Here is a 19433-nt window from a genome sequence, read left to right as displayed (position 1 = left end):
AGCAGGAGCAGTGAATCCCATTAGGATGGGGGTAGGGAGCTTGACACTGGTGGTTGGGCCACGTGGCTACCTGGCTTCCAGCAATGGCGGCGGGGAGAGGCAGGACATGGGGTGGGGCAGGGCAGAAGAATGCGCATATGGGGGCGGGAGGTTCCTGGCTAGCTGTGGGGTCCCTAGGAACTCAGGAGGGCCTGAAAAGGCAGAGGGTAGAGAGTTTGGCAGTAACACAGAAGAGGCGCCCTTAGGCGGTGGGGGCCTGATCTTGGCCAGCAAGACCTGGGCCATGGAGCAGGCAGAGAGGAAAATAGAGAAGGGAGAAGGGACGGGAGTGGAGGTTACAGAAAGCCTGGAGATATGGGACCATTTTCTCTCCCTGCGGCAGAAATTCTCAAGGTAATTAGGCCATGCCTGGGTGGATTGAAGAGTAGGCGTTTACACCGTAGGTCCTGGGCCAGTCCCAGTTCCTTCAAGTTCTTTAGCAGGCAGGCCGGGGGCATTTTGAGTCCCACCCTCAGGATTGGCCAGATCCCATGGTCTCCCCGGTAGCCCGGATCTACTGAAATTCGGTCAAGGCGTGCCCTGTCCCGGACTTCAGTAGACGGATTAGAGGTCAGTCCTTTACGGGGCCAAGCCAGTGGCCGGACATCTCCAACAGCCGCTGGGAGGCTATACAGCAGAGAACAGAGGCCACGTGCGCACGATTTGGAGGTCTCTGTCCAGACCGAGAGCTAGCCAGAGGTCCAAGAGACTGGGCCAACCCAGAGGAGGGAGGGAGAGCAAGGGAGGAGTTACTTACAGTTGGTCCAGCGTGGTCCATAGTCAGCCTGGGGCACCAGACAGGTTCAATGAGTGAGGGGGCCTCGAACCCAGAAAGGGGAGTCTCTAAACCTCAGCTCCCCGGTTTTGGCACCATCTGTAAGGTGTCCGACGCATAACAAATCTCCCCAGGCAGACAAATAGATTCATTCACAGGCTTTTATTGGGGTTCCGCTCCCAGGCGAGGTTCCCCAGCCCCAACAGAGCAACAGAGCAGGGGCCAGGGAAGTCACCAGGATATTATAATTTGAATACAGTAAATTTGTATTTTATCAAAGACCAACATGAATCATCCTTGCTTCAATCTTGTAGCATATTTTTTCAGCAGTTTGAAAAAAATGTATTTTGCTCATTTCTTTCTGAAAGACTACTGACTCCTGAGGTGGTGGGGTGAAGGCCGTGCAGCTGTCCCCACTGCTGCCCGACCTCCCAACGCACTGTGGGGCTACCGCTCGCCTCTTGTCTGAGTCCCAGGCTCTGGAGAGCACAGAGTCGCTCCACAAGACTGGAGTTATAGAGAGAGGTAGAGACAGAGAGAGAGGTCTTCCATCTGCTGGTTCATTCCCCAGATGGCCGCAATGGCCAGAGCTGTGACGATCCAAAGCCAGGAGCCAGCAGCTTCTCCCAGGTCTCCCATGTGGGTGCAGGGGCCCAAGGACTTGGGACATCTTCCAAGGCTATAGCGGAGAGCTGGATCGGAAGAAGAACAACTGGGACTAGAAATGGCGCCCATATGGGATGCTGGTGCTTCAGGCCAGGGTATTAACCAGCTGCACCACAGTGCCAAAACATCGTAATTTTTTTATCCAGTCATCTTTTGATGGACACTTGGATTGATTCTTTATCTTAGCTATTGTGAGTTGAGCTGCAATGAATATGAGGCTACAGATAATATGAGGCTTGCATATGCTGCTTTCATTTCTCTTGGGTGAATTCAAGGAGTGGGTTTGTTGGGTCATATGGTAGATCTATTTTCAGCTTTCTGAGATATCTTCATACTGTCTGCCACCATGGCGGCACCAGTTTGCATTCTCAGCAACAGTGGATTAAGGGACCTTTTCTCCCACATCCTTGCTGGCATTTATTCTTTGTTGATTTCTGTATGAGAGCCATTCTAACTGATGTGAGGTGGAAACCCATTGTAGTTTTGATTTGCATTTCCCTCATGGATAGTGATCTGATCATTTCTTCATGTGTCTGTTGGCCATTTGAGTTTCATTCGGGAAACCCTACAAGACATTGGCATAGGCTGAGATTTCTTGGGAAAGAACCCAGAAACACAGGCAATTAAGCCCAAATTGACAAATGGGATTCCATCAAACAGAGAAACTTCTGCACTGCAAAAGAAACACCAGTGAAAGGCAACCGACATAGTGGGAGAAAACATTTGCAAATTATGACACTGATAAAGGATTAATATCCAGAAGCTATACAGAGTTCAAGAAAGTCAACAACAATGAACCAAACACTGCACTTTAAGAAGTGGACAAAGGACTTGAACAGGCATTTTTCAAAAGGGTATATGATTCTTCCTCTCTCACAAACGCCCAGCTGCATTCATTTTTCTTGTGGTTGGAGACAACTGATTCTGATTCTCCCTCACCAGAGAGCTGTGTAAAAGTGTGATCACACAGGGTACCCACTGATCCCATGGCATTTCTTCTCATCTCACAAGCAAGGCTGAGAAAGGAAGACGGCTTACATGGAGTCCTCTGCCTGCTGTCTCTCCCAGCTGCCTGAGCCACCCCTGCTGCTTCCCAGGATGGGCACAGCAAGCAGGAGAGGCAGAAGCCGTCAGGTGCACAGCCCAGGCCCTCACTCCCATCCGGGATGTGGGGGTCTATACCCCAGCCCCAGGGTTGTTTCTCTGCTGCAATATAGAGAAAAAGCTCGGCTTCCGTTTCTGTCAGGTGTCCAGTGCCAACTCTGTCAGGACGGTGCCAGTGTGTCCACTCGGGCTGCTCAGATTCCCAGAAAAATCTCTCTGCACTCCTGCCTGGACAGGGACTCCCAGTCAGCACCCCGTGGGCGTGGCCTGAATGGGGCTTTCAGCAGTCAGGTTCTTCCAGGGAACTCTGGCGCCTCATCCCTCACTAGGGAAGTGTTGTCCTGGCTGCAGGGCCCGACCAGCCCCCATGCCACTCATCTGCAAGGAGAACCTCCCGGTAAAGGTTCCGGGACTTGGGCAGCACAGCAGAACAGTGGGCGATGGTGCACGCTGAGCCGGTCTTTCCGTGGGCGCCCGACCTTGCTCCACCCTCCGCGTTCCCGCGTTCTCCTGATGGAAGGCGGACGACCCAGTCGGGGGTTCAGCACCTCGGCTGGAATGACGTTTCCTCAACGTGGGACGATTGAGTTCCTTATTTGAGGATCTAAGGCGTTGGCGTCGGTAAGCTCTCAGGTGCGGAGCAGGCCCTGAGAGACGCGGGAGCCCCACAGGGACAGGCGGGAGCGTGGTTATCTGCTCTGCGGGGCAGCACCGCCTCGCGTCCCGGATCCGCGCCTTCAGAGTGGATGCCGTCTTCGTGACACCAGCGGCGCTCCGTCAGGATGACGGTCTGCGGCCCCCGGGCGCCTTCTCCAGCTTCATGAAGACGAGATCTGTCTGCTGCTGGCTTCAACGTCCGATCGGCATCCACTAAGTCCACTTTTCATTTCGAGTTCCCGCATGAAGATAATCCTGGATGACCCTAAATGTTCCGCGCATCGAGGGCCATGAATTTGAAAAGGGTGCTCAGGACACGGACAAAGTTCCTAAGCCTGACGCAGCATAAGAACGGGCGCAGTCGGGATAGGCCAGGGCCGAGGTCGGGGCCAGGGCGCCCGCAGGGGTGGGGTTTGGAGGGACGAGGCGGGCACAGCTGTCACTCTGAGCTCGCCAAGGGCGCTTTGGTGAAGCAGCTGCTGGGCGCGGGGGAGGGCGGGTTTCCTTCAGTGGCGTCACGGAAGGGGCGGAGCTATGTAGATAGAGCAACGCAGGGGCTGCTGGGCCAGGACCTGCTGCAGATTCACGACCGCTTTTCCGTGCTGTGGAATAAAGCGCGGCACATACGTGCGCTGTGCGTGCTTCAGGGCGAAGGGCGCCCGGGGTAAGGGGCGCAAAGTGAGCGCGTGTGAAGAGTTCGGGGCGTGTGAGGTTGTGCGATTTCCCCAAATGTTGGAAACTCGGCTGCAGAATTTGTGGCTTGGGGGACTGCGTTGGCGCTCTCCCCGGGCTTTGATCAGTTGAAGAGCAGGTGACTACTAGGATGCAGTGTGCAAATCCTCAGTGCAAAGCAGGATATGTACCTTTCAAATCCTACGCAGGCTAAATATTGTGGGCTAGTCTCCGTTACACAAACAACCCTCAGTTTCTGAACTGTCTTGCCCTTCCTCTCAAAGGAAGTTTAACAAACATTACCGAACAACCATGATTTTCTTCTTTTAATGAAATAGGCCTTTTCTTGCAAAGAGTCCTTCATTGACCTTTGTATGGTGGTTTTTTCAAAACCCGCTGGGCGGAGCCTAGGGCCAGGCCAGGAGCTCTCTCCTGGGACCTGTAGAACCGCCTCTCCCCTGCTCCTCCGCCCAAAAAGTCTGGGTGTCCTGGATAAAAAACTCTTTTTTTCCCACTCGAGTAGGTCCCACACCGACTTTGCCAGGATCCAAATCCGCGGTCCAGACACCGGCGTTTCCTACCTGTCGCCGATAGCCGTGGGTGATTTCCCCAAGGGCTCAGGTTTCAGCCCCAGCAGGGCCAAGGGCGCCCTGTGTGCCTCTGCCCCTTTCTTCAGGGAGAGGACAGGAGCCCCAGCATAGCCCAGGACGGGGATCTCCCAGGCTCAGTCATTGCCCTGGGGACCGGGCCATTGTAAAGAATCCGCTATTGGAACGCGGACTCCAGGGAGAGAGGGAGAGCCGGACAAACCTGCGAGGTTCCAGGTGCGGCCGGGGAGAAGGAGGCACCGAGGCCCAGAGCAGTCCATACCCTGCAGAGAGGCCTTCTCGTCCCCCAGAAGGCGGAAGGACCTCGGGAGCGGTAATAAATCCCATTTAAACAATCAAAATCAGTAAGTTAAAGGCGAAGGTCCCATCGAGATTTGAACTCGGGTCACTGGATTCAGAGTCCAGAATGCTCACCGTTACACCATGGAGCCAGCCTTTAAACTTCGGTGCTCTTGTGGTGTGTGGACCGCGCGAAGACTGCCAGGCGCGGGCTCCAGAATTGGGAAAGCCACGCGGCTGCCCCGCGGCTGCCCGACCTCCCTAAGCACCGGTTGCCTGCGTGGCGCACAGTGCGGCTCCCGCTCGCCTCTCGGCGGTGGCCGGGCTCCGAAGCCCGAAACGTCTCCCTTCAAAGCCGGAAGTTGCCTGGGGAAGGATCGGTCCTTGTGCATTCGGAGCCCAGTCTCTGTGGCGCAATCGGTTAGCGCGTTCGGCTGTTAACCGAAAGGTTGGTGGTTCGAGCCCACCCAGGGACGGCTGCTGTTGCATTTTTACCAGGTGCTGCCCGCGGATGAGCACCTTCTTGTCTCTTGTCTCTATTTCTCTGCTGTCCCCACAAAGGCCACCTCCCCACGTCATGCCACTCTCCTAGACCACCTGCAGGGAGCTCAGGAAGCCTGAAACACATACCAAGGAGGAAACCAGTCCTGGGACCCAGTGGGCTGGCGCCGGTGAGGTCCCTTGGGGGGACTTGCATTTGACATCTGTGATACAAGACCGACAGCAGTGTTCGGTCCCCAAGTGTGTGCCTCAGTTGTGCTTGCTTTATCAACAGCGTTCTCACCATTATAAGTGATAATTTGTAAAAATAAGCTTCTGTACACTGTGCAAGTACTTTCAAAATCTTCTGAAGCCTGGATGGCTTCATGAGAACACCACAGCGGTCGTTGTATTGTGCACTGGGAAGATGTATCATGCATGTCTTTCGCCCCTGTGCAGCTGGGTCCACAGTGTAGCGTTGCCTGTGCAACTGCTTCCTTATGGCTGGTATACAGGGCTTCGAATATCAGCCAACTTGGAAACTGCTCTTTTTCTGGAATGGCACTAAGTCATATTCCAGGTGGTTTACGAACTCCATTCGTGTCCCTCTCTTCACTTACTTGTCAGCACAAGCTTACTGTTCAGGGATCTCTGAAATTCCATCAAGGGGAGTGTGGCCCCCCTGCTTAACTAAGAGCTTGGTCCAACAGGAGGATTTGGTGGGCACTGCACATAGCTGCTGTGCTGCGGGTGTTGACAGCTAAACTTCTAAGCTAGCTTGCAGACTTCCAATAACTGCAACTGTTGTCTGGGATGAGCTGCTTACACTGATCCAGAGAAGGCTAGCCAGAATGACCTCCTTTTTGGCTTTTGCAAAGTACTATCTCAGAGGGGAATCCTCATGGTGTCAGACACCTGTTCTCCTGCTTTCCTTTATATCTTCAGAGAAGACCAGGGCACTAAAGCTCTCCTGGGAGAGAAGGCACAGCACTGGCTGCGGTGAAGACAGCACACCAGTGTAGACAGCGCTGAGAGCTCCAGGGACAAAGTAGAAGAAAGGGTGGGCAAGGGGTTGGGAGCCACAGGACGCACTCAGTACACGCTGGGGTTCCAGTTATTAAAACTGTCGGCTGCCTGAACCTTCAGAGGGGGCATGGGACCCTCACAGTGTCCTCTGGGGTAGGGGTGGGATAATGTAAACATATACTTTCAACCGGGGTGCCTGAGGAATATTGACAGTATCAGCTTGGTTTGAGATCCAGATGCGGATTTAAATTCAGTTTCTCTCCACCAAGCAGTGGGTTCTGCTGCTGTGTTCCCATAGGGTGGGAAGCCAAGCAGGCCCCTTTTCAGCTTCCCTCTGGAGCTCACAAACCAGAAAGCACTGGTTCAGGTCAGCCTAGGCAGAGGACTGAGGCCTATGGAGAAGATTCCCTGTAAGAAACCCTGAGGGGCGTACACTGTAGTCTGTGGTGCTGGCTTCCCCATAGTCTCCGGTTCGTGTCCCGGCTGCTTCCCTGGACAGCAGCGGAGGATGGCCAAGTCCTTGGGCCTCTGCACCCACCTGGGGATTTGGAAAAAGCTCCTGGCACCTGGCTGTGGATTGTCTCAGCTTCAGCTGTGGAGGCCATTTGGGGAGTGAACCTGCAGAAGGAAGACTTCTCTCTGTGTCTCCATCTTTCTCTAACTCTGTATTTCAAATAAATAAGCAAATATTTAAAAGAAAAGAAGAGAAATATATATAGAGAGAGAAAGTGAGAGAGAAAGAAAGGAAAGAAAACCTGAAAGCATTTCCCTCTTGTAAGTCTTTGTCACTATGGGACATCCAGAGGCTGCCGTACAAGATCCCTGCCTCTCCCCACTCCTCTGCCTATGTCATGCTCTCATCAGGGAACACTAGTCCCCAGGTGGCTGTCAAGTGAATAAAGGGCAAGCGCTAAGCACTCTCACAGGGCTGCCTCCACCCAGGGGCATGGGAGGTGGAGGAGAGGCAAAGAGGAGGAGCAAAGACCCTACGGCCTCCAGGTAAGGCCAGACAGTTCCCGTGGAAGCTGTGGCCACCTCCTCGGTGTGACTTGCAGGAACTGGAAATACCTTCCTCTACTACACACCTCACCCAGAACAGTACAACACATGGTGAACACTTCCTCTGCAGCTCAGGGTGAAATGTGAAAGGGAAATGGGGATTCCTTCCTAGGAGGATGATCTGAACAATAAAAGGCACCTACTCATACCTGCCACGTGAAGGAGAGGGAGAAAGAGGAGACTGATGGGGTTTATATTGCTATGCAAATAGCCCAGTGGGTCCTGAGTGAATTAACACAGTCTCATTCTCCTGCAAGAAAAAGATATACACAAATATTCAATGTAAGGAAAGCTGGACATCAAGAATGACAAGGGGTCTGGTGCTGTGGCATAGTGAGTAAAATCACCACCTATAGTAGTAACATCCCATATGCGGAGAGAGGTTCTAGTCCCACCTTCTCCACTTCTGATCAAGCTACTGCTGTGGCCTAGAAAAGCAGTAGAAGATGGCCCAAGTCCATGGACCCTGCACATGCATGTGACCCAAAAGAAGCTCCTGGCTCCTGGCTTCAGATCACATCAGCTCTGGCTTTTGTAGATATTGGGGGAATGAACTGGCAGATGGAAGACCTCTCTCTCGCTCTCTCTCGCTCTCGCTCTCTCTCTCTCTCTCTCTCTCTCTCTCTGCCCCTCTCTGCCAGAATGGAACTCTGCCTTTCAAATTAATAGATAACTCTTGAGGAAAAAAAAAAAAAAGACCATCTCAGGAAAAGAGCTGTCCCATGAAAGGCAGGTTGTGTATATGGACTGTGGAGTTGACTGAAACTTTCCCGTGCTCCCATCACTCTCCTCTATGGGCCACTGCGCGTGCATCAGATGCTCTATGCCAGTGGTGGCAGGGTGGCTCAGGTGAGATGTCAACCAGGAACACTGAAAATCATCTGACCCACCCAGGACTGCACTTGACACCTGAGCCCAGTGCTCTTTTCAGCCTATATGCCTTTTCAAGGAGAAGCTTCTAGGCCTGTCTACACAGATGCTACAGCTCAGTTCAGACAGAAGCGGTGAGCGTGCAGAAGGAAGAAGCTACTGGAAGGTTTTGAGCCGTACTTTATTTACAAGGGGAGCACTCACGGCCTGCGTACTCAGCAGAGGTGGCTTCTTGTGCCTCAGACAGGACAATGTCACCGCTGGAATGCTGAGTACAGTTTGCTGGCCGGAAGGAGTCAGATACCGTTCATCCACCGCGTCCTCCTGCTCCAAACTCCCTCCCTCCCCCTGGTGCTCTCTGTGGGGCCTGGTGGGAGAGGCAAGACGAGAGAGGTAACCGAGGCAGCCTGGAAACAAAACTCATTACTGGTAATGATCTGAAGCTCAGGGAAGTGGCACCAACACCAGAGAGACCTTCGCATCAAGAGGAGATGTAGCATCCAATTCTTATGGGGCGGGGTGTGCTTAGAGCTGGGGTAGAGACAGCAGCCGGTGCTCAGTGCACTGACACATAGCTCAGTTCAAAGAAGCAGACTCAGGAACTGCCCTAAATCCAGTTAGAGACCCAAAACAGTGAACACAGGATGTGCAAATAAAGCATTGTATTTTATATTACATGAAATGGCTCTTTGAATATTGGTTCCCGAGACAGCAAAACTTCCCTGGGCTCTTCTACCTTTGAGATTTCTCCAGATATTTGATGTCATTTGAGTTTGTTTTTCAAGGTAGCTTTCTAGGAATGAAACATCTGCCAAACAATCTCAGGAAAACTGTGCAGAAATGAGACAGGCATCTCAATCTGGGGTTCAAGCATGAAGGTTTAAAACTCACACAGAAACCAAGGGCCGCTGCTTGGTTTCCCTTTCGGTCAGACTGACTAAAAGTGAACTTGAGACAACAGTTGCAGTTATTGGAAGTCTGCAAGCTAGCTTAGAAGTTTAGCTGTCAACACCCGCAGCACAGCAGCTATGTGCAGTGCCCACCAAATCCTCCTGTTGGACCAAGCTCTTAGTTAAGCAGGGGGGCCACACTCCCCTTGTTGGAGAGTCAGAGATCCCTGAATAGTAAGCTTGTGCTGACAAGTAAGTGAAGAGAGGGACACGAATGGAGTTCGTAAACCACCTGGAATATGACTTAGTGCCATTCCAGAAAAAGAGCAGTTTCCAAGTTGGCTGATATTCGAAGCCCTGTATACCAGCCATAAGGAAGCAGTAGTACAGGCAACGCTACACTGTGGACCCAGCTGCACAGGGGCGAAAGACATGCATGATACATCTTCCCAGTGCACAATACAACGACCGCTGTGGTGTTCTCATGAAGCCATCCAGGCTTCAGAAGATTTTGAAAGTACTTGCACAGTGTACAGAAACTTATTTTTACAAATTATCACTTATAATGGTGAGAACGCTGTTGATAAAGCAAGCACAACTGAGGCACACACTTGGGGACCGAACACTGCTGTCGGTCTTGTATCACAGATGTCAAATGCAAGTCCCCCCAAGGGACCTCACCGGCGCCAGCCCACTGGGTCCCAGGACTGGTTTCCTCCTTGGTATGTGTTTCAGGCTTCCTGAGCTCCCTGCAGGTGGTCTAGGAGAGTGGCATGACGTGGGGAGGTGGCCTTTGTGGGGACAGCAGAGAAATAGAGACAAGAGACAAGAAGGTGCTCATCCGCGGGCAGCACCTGGTAAAAATGCAACAGCAGCCGTCCCTGGGTGGGCTCGAACCACCAACCTTTCGGTTAACAGCCGAACGCGCTAACCGATTGCGCCACAGAGACTGGGCTCCGAATGCACAAGGACCGATCCTTCCCCAGGCAACTTCCGGCTTTGAAGGGAGACGTTTCGGGCTTCGGAGCCCGGCCACCGCCGAGAGGCGAGCGGGAGCCGCACTGTGCGCCACGCAGGCAACCGGTGCTTAGGGAGGTCGGGCAGCCGCGGGGCAGCCGCGTGGCTTTCCCAATTCTGGAGCCCGCGCCTGGCAGTCTTCGCGCGGTTCACACACCACAAGAGCACCGAAGTTTAAAGGCTGGCTCCATGGTGTAACGGTGAGCATTCTGGACTCTGAATCCAGTGACCCGAGTTCAAATCTCGATGGGACCTTCGCCTTTAACTTACTGATTTTGATTGTTTAAATGGGATTTATTACCGCTCCCGAGGTCCTTCCGCCTTCTGGGGGACGAGAAGGCCTCTCTGCAGGGTATGGACTGCTCTGGGCCTCGGTGCCTCCTTCTCCCCGGCCGCACCTGGAACCTCGCAGGTTTGTCCGGCTCTCCCTCTCTCCCTGGAGTCCGCGTTCCAATAGCGGATTCTTTACAATGGCCCGGTCCCCAGGGCAATGACCGAGTCTGGGGGATCCCGGTCCTGGGCGAGGCTGGGGCGGGCACAGCTGTCACTCTGAGCTCACCGAGGGCTCCCGGTGGAGCAGGTGCCTTGCACAGGGAGGGTGGGGCGCCTCTGATGGCTTCACGGAAGGGGCGGAGCTATGTAGATCGAGCAACGCAGGGGCTGCTGGGCCAGGACCTGCTGCAGATTCACGACCGCTTTTCCGTGCTGTGGAATAAAGCGCGGCACAGCTGGCGGCACATAGGTGCGCTGTGCTTGCTCAGGGCTAAGTGCGCCCGGGGCGGGTGAGGGGCGCAAAGTGAGCGCGTGTGAAGAGTTTGGGGCGTCTGAGGTGTGCGATTTCTCCAAATGCTAGAAAGTCTACTGCCAAATCTGTTGCCATAGGGGACTGCGTTGGCGCTCTCCCCGGGCTTTGATCAGTTGAAGAGCAGGTGACTACTAGGATGCTGTGTGCAAATCCTCAGTGCAAAGCAGGATATGTACCTTTCAAATCCTACGCAGACTAAATATTGTGGGCTAGTCTCCGCTACACAAACATCTCTCTGTTCTGGAACTCACTTGCCCCTTCCTCTCAAAAGAAGTCTAACAAACATTATAGTAAAAGAATGTTTTTCTTCTTTTAATGAAATAGGCCTTTTCTTGCAAAGAGTCCTTCATTGACCTTTGTATGGTGGTTTTTTGAAAACCCGCTGGGCAGAGCCTAGGGCCAGGCCAGGAGCTCTCTCCTGGGACCTGCAGAACCGCCTCTCCCCTGCTCCTCCCGCCCAGAAAGCCTGGGTGTCCTGGATAAGTCTTTTTTACCCACTCGAGTAGGTCCCACCCAGACTTTGCCGGGATCCAAATCCGCGGTCCAGACACCGGCGTTTCCCAGCTGTCCCCGATAGCTGTGGGTGATTTCCCCAAGGGCACAGGTTTCAGCCCCAGCAGGGCCAAGGGCACTGGAGAGAGTTATCTGCATGCTCACTGACCATTGTACAGCAGAGAGGACGCATTGTCTTCTCATCACTTCCTGTGGAAGCCAAAGCAAGATCTCTGAAAATATAAAGGAAAGAGGAGGGTGAACAGGTGTCTGAGACCCTGAAGATTCCCCTCTGGGATGGTGGCTTTGCTGAAAGCCATGAAAGAGGTCATTCTGATATTCTTCTCTGGATCTGCATAACCAGGTCATGACTGACAACAGTTACAGTTACTGGAGGACTGCAAGCTGGCTTAGAAGTATAGCTGTCAACACACGCAACAGAGCAGCTGTGTGCAGTCCCACCAGATCCTCCTGTTGGACCAGGCTCTTAGTTAAGTGTGTGTGGGGTGTATTCCCCTTGATGAAGTTTCAGAGATCCCTGAATAGTAAGCTTGTGCTGACAAGTAAGTGAAGAGAGGGACACGAATGGAGTTCATAAACCACCTGGAATATGACTTAGTGCCATTCCAGAAAAAGAGTGGTTTCAAGGTGGCTGATACTCGAAGCCCTGTATACCAGCCATAAGGAAGCAGTTGCACAGGCAACACTACACTGTGGACACAGCTGCACAGGATCGAAAGACGTGCATGATACATCTTCCTAGTGCACAATACAACGACCTCTGTGGTGTTCTCATGAAGCCAACCAGACGTCAGAAGAGTTTGAAAGTACTTGCACAGAGTACAGAAACTTATTTTTACAAATTATCACTTACAATGGTGAGAACGCTGTTGATAAAGCAAGCACAACTGAGGCACACACTTGGGGACCGAACACTGCTGTCAGCCTTGTATCACAGATGTGAAATGCAAGTCCCCCAAATGCACCTTACTGGCACCAGCCCATTGGGCCCCAGGACTGGGTTCCTCGTTGGTGTGTGTTTCAAGCCTCCTGAGCTCCCAGCAGGTGGTCTAGAAGAGTGGATGACATGGGGAGGTGGCCTTTGTGGGGACAGCAGAGAATAGAGACAAGAATGTGCTCATCTGCCTGCAGAGCCTGGTAAAATACAAGGGCTGCCGTCCCAGGGTGGACTGAAACCACCAACATTTCAGCTAACAGCCGAAGGCGCTAGCCGATTGCGCCACAGAGACTCGGCTCCAAGGGCACGTAGACCGCTCTCCCCCCCCAACCCCCTCCCCGGGCAAATGCCGGCTTTGTAAGGAGACATTTCGGGCTCCAGAACCCGGTCCGCCACATAGAGGCCAGCGGGAGCGGCACTGTAAGCCACGCAGGCAACCGATATATAGGGAGGTCAGTCGGCCGCGAGGCAGCCGCGTGGCTTTTCCCTGCCCTCTGCAGAGGCCCGAGGCTGGCCCTCACCGCGGTCCCCATGCTGCCAGAACAAGTAGTTATGGAGTGGTGTTCCATGGTGTAATGGTAAGCACTCTGGACTTTAAATTCAGCTATTCGATCATCCTGTCCACGGCTGCACCTGGATTCTTGTAGTTTCGTCCTGCTCTCCGGGTTCCAGAAAGGGATTTTTACACCGGCCCGGTCCCCAGGGAAATGAACTAGCCTGGGGGATCCCCGTCCTAGGTGAGACTGGGGCTTCTGCCCTCACCATGAACGAAGGGGTGGAGGCACACACGGTGCCCTTGGCCCTGCCGAGGCTGAAACCTGAGCCCGTGGGGAAATCAACCACACCTATCAGGACAGTTGGGGAACCACGGGAGGAGCAGGGGAGAAGCGGTCCTACAGAGCCCAGGAGAGGGGCCAGGCCAGCCCTGCCTCCGCCAGGCAGGTTCTGAAATAAACAGCATTCAACAGTCAATGAAGGAATTTACTTTCTTTGCAAGAAAAGGCATATTTCATTAAAAGAAGAAAAGCATGTTTGTGCACAATGTTTGTTAAAATTACTTTGAGAGAAGGAGGCAAGTGAGTTGCAGAGCAGGGGCATGGTTTGATTGTATAAAGTAGGCTAGTCCACAAGATTGACCCTGCGGTTTGTTTCAAAGGTCCCTATCAGATTTGTACTGAGGGCTAATATTTCTAGTAATCTTTTGTGCCCTAGGAAATGCCAAGGCTGGAGAGTGTGCTAACAACCCTCATATCATTTCCTGAGACTAAGCAACTGAGCTGCAACAACTTGTGGCAAGTACACTGCTCAAGGACAGGACATGAAGCACGCTACAAGCTAGTAGTCACCTGCTCTTCAACTGCCTGAAGCCAGGGGAGAGGGCGCACACAGTCCCCCACTACCACAAATTGCAGCGGTCAGCTATCCCGCATTGCAATAGAGGACCCTCACGCAGGAGAATCCCCTGCCAGGTCATGTTATCTCCCCTGCCAGGTAAGTATAACCCCTCCCCTCCTTCCCCAGCACAGCCTCACACGCCCCACAATCTTCACACGCGCTCACTTTACGTCCCGCACCCCCGGGCGCTCTTCTCCCTCACACACGCACAGCGCCAATAGCGGTCCCGCGCTTTCTCCCACAGCACGGGAAAGCGGTCGCGAATCTGCAGCAGGTCCCGGACCAGCAGTCCCTGCATTACTCTCTCTGCATAGCCCCGCCCCGTCCGTGACGCCACCGGAGGCGCCCCGCCCACACCCGCGCCCAGCCACTGCACCACCAGCGCGCCCTCGGCGAGCTCTGAGTGACAGCTGTGCCCGCCCGTCCCTCCCACCCCCATCCATGGAGGCGCCGCGTGGATCCCCGACCCTTCTGGAAATCAAGGCTGTCACACAACTTTTCTTATGGGAATCTATCTCAACATAGTATTTATTCTACTGTTGTTGGACATTTGAATTGTTTCCAGTTTATGGCTATTTTGAATAAATGTGGACAGCCTTTACCTATCTTTGGATGGAACCATAAGATTTTTACCAAATGTTAGAAAGACAGAATGGGAGCTTCTTCTCACTGCTGCAGGCTCAAATATCAAGAACTTCCAGAAGGCACAGGATGATAGGCAATGGAAGATACCCACAAACAGGGAATAGATCCCTGCGGGTACCAGAGAAGTGAAGTTCATAATATCAAAACTAGAAACCCATAGTGATGCAGCCGGTGGGAAAATACCATACAGGGGTTAAGAGAGAGATGGAGGTGGGGAGGGGGAGAGTGGGAGGGAGGGAAGTGGAGGGGGAGAGAGGGAGAGAGAGAGCCTATAAAGTCAGGCTCAACTTCTGCTCCTGAGATTCCACAGAAACCTGAGCCCACGTGAGCCACCAGCTCAACAGGGGAAGATTCTCTCATCTCCGCAGACAGGTCCAGATGGCCTAACTGCTAGGGGCACCGCTCCTGAACTGTCACAGAGTAATAGGGGCGGTGATCTGCAGCCCTCAACTACAGGGTTTACTTCCCAGCAGCCATTCTCTGAGAACCCAGTTGGGGACGCTAGGGGCCCTTGCGGGTATCAGAGTGAGGGCATTTCACTGATTTATTATCAAACGGGGTAAAAACGGCGGTCCCTGGGTGGGCTCGAAACACCAAGCCAAACGCGCTAACCCATTGCGCCACAGAGACACAGCTTCTGCCCGCACAGGGAACGCTGCCTCCCGGGCGCCTGCTGCAGGCTTCGGCTGGCCTTGGGGACGATGCTGCGAGCTCCAGAGCCCCGGGCACTGCTAACGGGCGAGCAGGAGGCGCACTGTGCGCCGCGAGGGTTACCCGTTGGTTGGGAGGTCGGGCAGCAGTGGGGAACCGCGTGGCTTTCGCCTGCCGGCCACAGGAGCCCGCGCCCTGCAGATGCCCGGGTCCGCGTCCAGCGGAGCGAGTTGGTTCGAGGCCGAGGAGCCGCCTCCACATCGTTAGGACCCTGCCTACGCTTCCCCAGCGGCCCCGCGGGCGCTCGGAAGCTTTGCGTGTCCAGCACCGGGCTCTCCGGGGACAGGGTCGCGGTGACGGCTGCTCTAGGGTCCCTTCGCCGGGAACAGGGTTTGGCTGTCACGGGCGCTCACTGGGGACCCGAGGATTCCAGGATGAGTTTGCCTGTCCCTCAACCCCTCAGCGGCTAGGCCACCAGACCCCATTGCACAGGCCTGTGTGCTGCGGAGGGGGTGGTGCCCACTGGGGATGAGCAGAAGAACGCACGGGTTCCTGAGAGTCCACGACACCCTCACCTTCTAGTTCTGCTTTTGTGACTTCAGACCATTCCCTGGCAGGCTTGGCCCTCTGGCCTCACTCCTGGGGCAGCGTCTATGCATGGGCAGTGCCTTTGGCTCAGACCTCTGGCATCTTGGGCCTCACGTTTGTCTCTAAGGAGTCTTCCAGTTGTGGCTGCTGACAAAGTTCCTCCCAAAAGTAAGTTAGTGTGAGATCTGCATTCTTGACTCTCTTTACATCCCCCACCCCCTTTGATGTGAAGAAGAGTTACAGAGATACTAATTGTATCTGGTATCACCCACATCTTAGAGCTGAGCAGCTTGGTGAGCTGTAGGAGCTTACCAGGCAAGACCACCGTCAGCAGAGTGCCCTCACATGTGTGTAACTAAGCAAGACCACTGACAGCACACTCATGTGTGTGTAACTAAGCAAGACCACCGACAGCACTGTGCCCTCACGTGTGTGTAGCTCATTATTTGTGTGGCTTTCTCCTGCCCAGGCTCTGGCTCTGCTCTGACACAGCTTCATCATGGCAGTACCTCCCAGCACTGTTCCAGGCACAACGGCTAACAGCAGTGCCCTGGACACCTACTACAACCTACGCGCCAAGCTGGAGAGGAGCCAGCAGAACGTCCAAGACATGAGAGAGAAATTCCTCACGGCCAGAGCTACTGTTTACTTCCTGACCAACCCCCTGCAGAGACACGGTAGGTCTTCATACTGTCCGCAGCCATGGTGGCACCAGTTTGCATTCTCAGCAACAGTGGATTAAGGGACCTTTTTTCTCACGTTCTTGTTGGCATTTATTCTTTGTTGATTTCTGTATGAGAGCCATTCTAACTGATGTGAGGTGGAAACCCATTGTAGTTTTGATTTGCATTTCTCTCATGGATAGTGATCTGATCATTTCTTCATGTGTCTGTTGGCCATTTGAGTTTCATTGGGGAAACTAGACATTGGCATAGGCTGAGACTTCCAGGGAAAGAATTCAGAAACACAGGCAATTAAGCCCAAATTATCAAATGGGATTCCATCAAACAGAGAAGCTTCTACACTGCAAAACAAACACCAGCGAAGTGAAGAGGCAACCGACATAATGGGAGAAAACATTTGCAAATTATGACACTGATAAAGGATTAATATCCAGAATCTATACAGAGTTCAAAAAAGTCAACAGCAATGAACCAAACACTCCATGAATTCAAAAAGGGTGCTCCTTATTCGGACAAAAGGTCCTAGCCTGAAGCAGCATAAGAACGGGTGTAGTCGGGACAGACCAGGGCCAGGGCCGGGGCCAGGGCCAGGGCGCCCACAGGGGTGAGGTTTGGAGGGACACAGCGGCACAGCTGTCACTCTGAGCTCGCCAAGGACTCCTAGTGGAACACCTACTGAGCGTGGGGAGGGCGGGGCGCCCCCGGTGGCGTCACAGAAGGGGCGGAGCTATGTAGATAGAGCAATGCAGGGGCAGCTGGGCCGGGACCTGCTGCAGATTCACGACTGCTTTCCCCTGCTGTGGGAGAAAGCACGGCACTGTTGGCGGCACATAAGTGCGCTGTGCGTGCTCAGGGCGAAGGGCGCCCGGGGTGGGGGGGTGAGGGGCGCAAATTGAGTGTGTGTGAAGAGTTCGGTCGTGTGAGGCTGTATGGTTTCTCCAAATGCTGGAAAGTTGACTGCAGAATTTGTGGTCATAGGGGACTGCGTTGGCGCTCTCCCCAGGCTTTGATCAGTTGAAGAGCAGGTGACTACTAGGTTGCAGTGTGTAAATTCTCAGTGCAAAGCAGGTTATGTACCTTTCAAATCCTATGCAGGGTAAATATTGTGGGCTAGTCTTTGTTACACAGTCAAACATCTCTCTGTTCCGGAACTCCCTTGCCTATTCTGCTCAAAGGAATTTTAACAAACATTATAGCACAAGAATGTTTTTCTTCTTTCAATGAAATATGCCTTTTCTTGCAAAGAGTCCTTCATTAACTGTTGTATGGTGGTTTTTTCTCTTTTTTTTTAAACATTTTTTTTTAATTTTAATTTTTTTTGACAGGCAGAGTGGATAGTGAGACAGAGAGAAAGGTCTTCCTTTTTGCTGTTGGTTCACCTTCCAATGGCCGCAGCGGCCAGCGCATCTTGCAGATCCGAAGCCAGGAGCCAGGTGCCTCTCCTGGTCTCCCATGCAGGGGCAGGGCCCAAGGACTTGGGCCATCCTCCACTGCACTCCTGGGCCATAGCAGAGAGCTGGCATGGAAGAGGGGCAACCGGGATAGAATCCGGCGCCCCAACCGGGACTAGAAGCCGGTGTGCCGGCGCCGCAAGGTGGAGGATTAGCCTGTTAAGCCACGGCGCCGGCCATATGGTGGTTTTTTCAAAACCCGCTAGACAGAGCCTAGCCGGGCCAGGAGCTCTCTCTTGGGACCTGTAGAACCACCTCTCCTCTGCTCTTCCTGCCCAGAAAGCCTGGGTGTCCTGAATAAAAGTCTTTTACCCACTCCAGTAGGTCCTACCCAGACTTTGCCGGGATCCAAATCCTCGGTCCAGCCACCCGTGTTTCCCACCTGTCCCCTATAGCCTTGGGTGATTTCCCCACGGGCTCAGGTTTCAGCCCCAGCTAGGCCAGGTGCACCTTGTGTGCCTCCGCCCCTTTCTTCATGGAGAGGGCAGGAGCCTCAGCCTCGCCCAGGACCGGGATCCCCCAGACTGGGTCATTTCCCTGGGGACCGGGCCATTGTAAAGAACCCTTTTCTGGAACGCAGACTCCAGAGAGAGAGGGAGAGCCGGACAAACCTGCGAGGTTCCAGGTGCAGCCAGGGACAGGAGGCACCGAGGTGCAGAACAGTCCGTACCCTGCAGAGCTGCCTTCTTGTCCCTTACAAGGAGGAAGGACCTCGGGAGTGGTGATAAATCCCATTTAAACAGTCAAAATGGCTGTTCAGTAAGTTAAAGGCGAAGTTCCCACTGTGATTTGAACTCGGATCGCTGGATTCAGAGTCCAGAGTGCCCACCATTACAGCTTGGAACCGGGTTAAGACCTACGTGCTCTTGAGGCATGTGGTCCGCAGTGACTGCCAGGCGCGGGCTCCTAAGGAGGGAAGGCCCCGCGGCTGCCCCATGGCTGCCCCACCACCCTAAGTACCTGTTGCCTTCGAGTGTCCCTCTCTTCACTTACTTGTCAGCACAAGCTTACTGTTCAGGGATCTCTGAAACTCCATCAAGGGGAGTGTGGCCCCCCTGCTTAACTAAGAGCTTGGTCCAACAGGAGGATTTGGTGGGCACTGCACACAGCTGCTCTGTTGGGGGTGTTGACAGCTAAACTTCTAAGCTAGCTTGCAGACTTCCAATAACTGTAACTGTTGTCTGTGATGACCTGGTTACACAGATCCAGAGAAGGCTAGCCAGAATGACCTCTTTTATGGCTTTCAGCCGAGCCACTATCCCAGAGGGGAATCCTCATGGTGTCAGACACCTGTTCTCCTGCTTTCCTTTATATCTTCGGAGATCTTGCTTTGGCTTCCACAGGAAGTGATGAGAAGACAATGCATCTTCTGCTATACAATAGTCAGGGAGCATGCAGATAACTCTCTCCATAGTATTCCTTGCCAGATGTTTGCTGGGGCTCTACCCAGACCATCTGTCCATGTAGATGCATCACTGGAGCCAAAGGAACCTGCACCCCACAGGCAGACCTGGGCCCTAGCGCTATTGGCTCATGATCCCTTGGTTCCTCAGTTTCTCCCATGAGCAGAAACAGAGCTCTTTACTCCCGCATGCTGAACCTGGGCCCTGGACCAAGGCCTTT

At 53.5% G+C, this 19433-nt stretch overlaps 4 non-coding genes across 4 annotated transcripts; 2 read left to right on the top strand and 2 right to left on the bottom strand.

Annotated features, from left to right (window-relative positions):
* Window positions 1-4880: 4880 nt before the first annotated feature.
* Window positions 4881-4952, bottom strand: TRNAQ-CUG (transfer RNA glutamine (anticodon CUG)). The gene has a single exon. It is a non-coding gene; the product is annotated as a tRNA-Gln (tRNA).
* Window positions 4953-5202: 250 nt separating this feature from the next.
* On the top strand, window positions 5203-5276 carry TRNAN-GUU (transfer RNA asparagine (anticodon GUU)). The gene has a single exon. It is a non-coding gene; the product is annotated as a tRNA-Asn (tRNA).
* Window positions 5277-10001: 4725 nt separating this feature from the next.
* On the bottom strand, window positions 10002-10075 carry TRNAN-GUU (transfer RNA asparagine (anticodon GUU)). Its single transcript has one exon. It is a non-coding gene; the product is annotated as a tRNA-Asn (tRNA).
* Window positions 10076-10325: 250 nt separating this feature from the next.
* On the top strand, window positions 10326-10397 carry TRNAQ-CUG (transfer RNA glutamine (anticodon CUG)). Its single transcript has one exon. It is a non-coding gene; the product is annotated as a tRNA-Gln (tRNA).
* Window positions 10398-19433: the final 9036 nt, after the last annotated feature.

Source organism: Lepus europaeus, chromosome 5 (assembly GCF_033115175.1).
Source record: "Lepus europaeus isolate LE1 chromosome 5, mLepTim1.pri, whole genome shotgun sequence".
Taxonomy (NCBI): Eukaryota; Metazoa; Chordata; class Mammalia; order Lagomorpha; family Leporidae; genus Lepus; species Lepus europaeus.
This window is presented reverse-complemented; position numbering and strand designations above follow the sequence as displayed.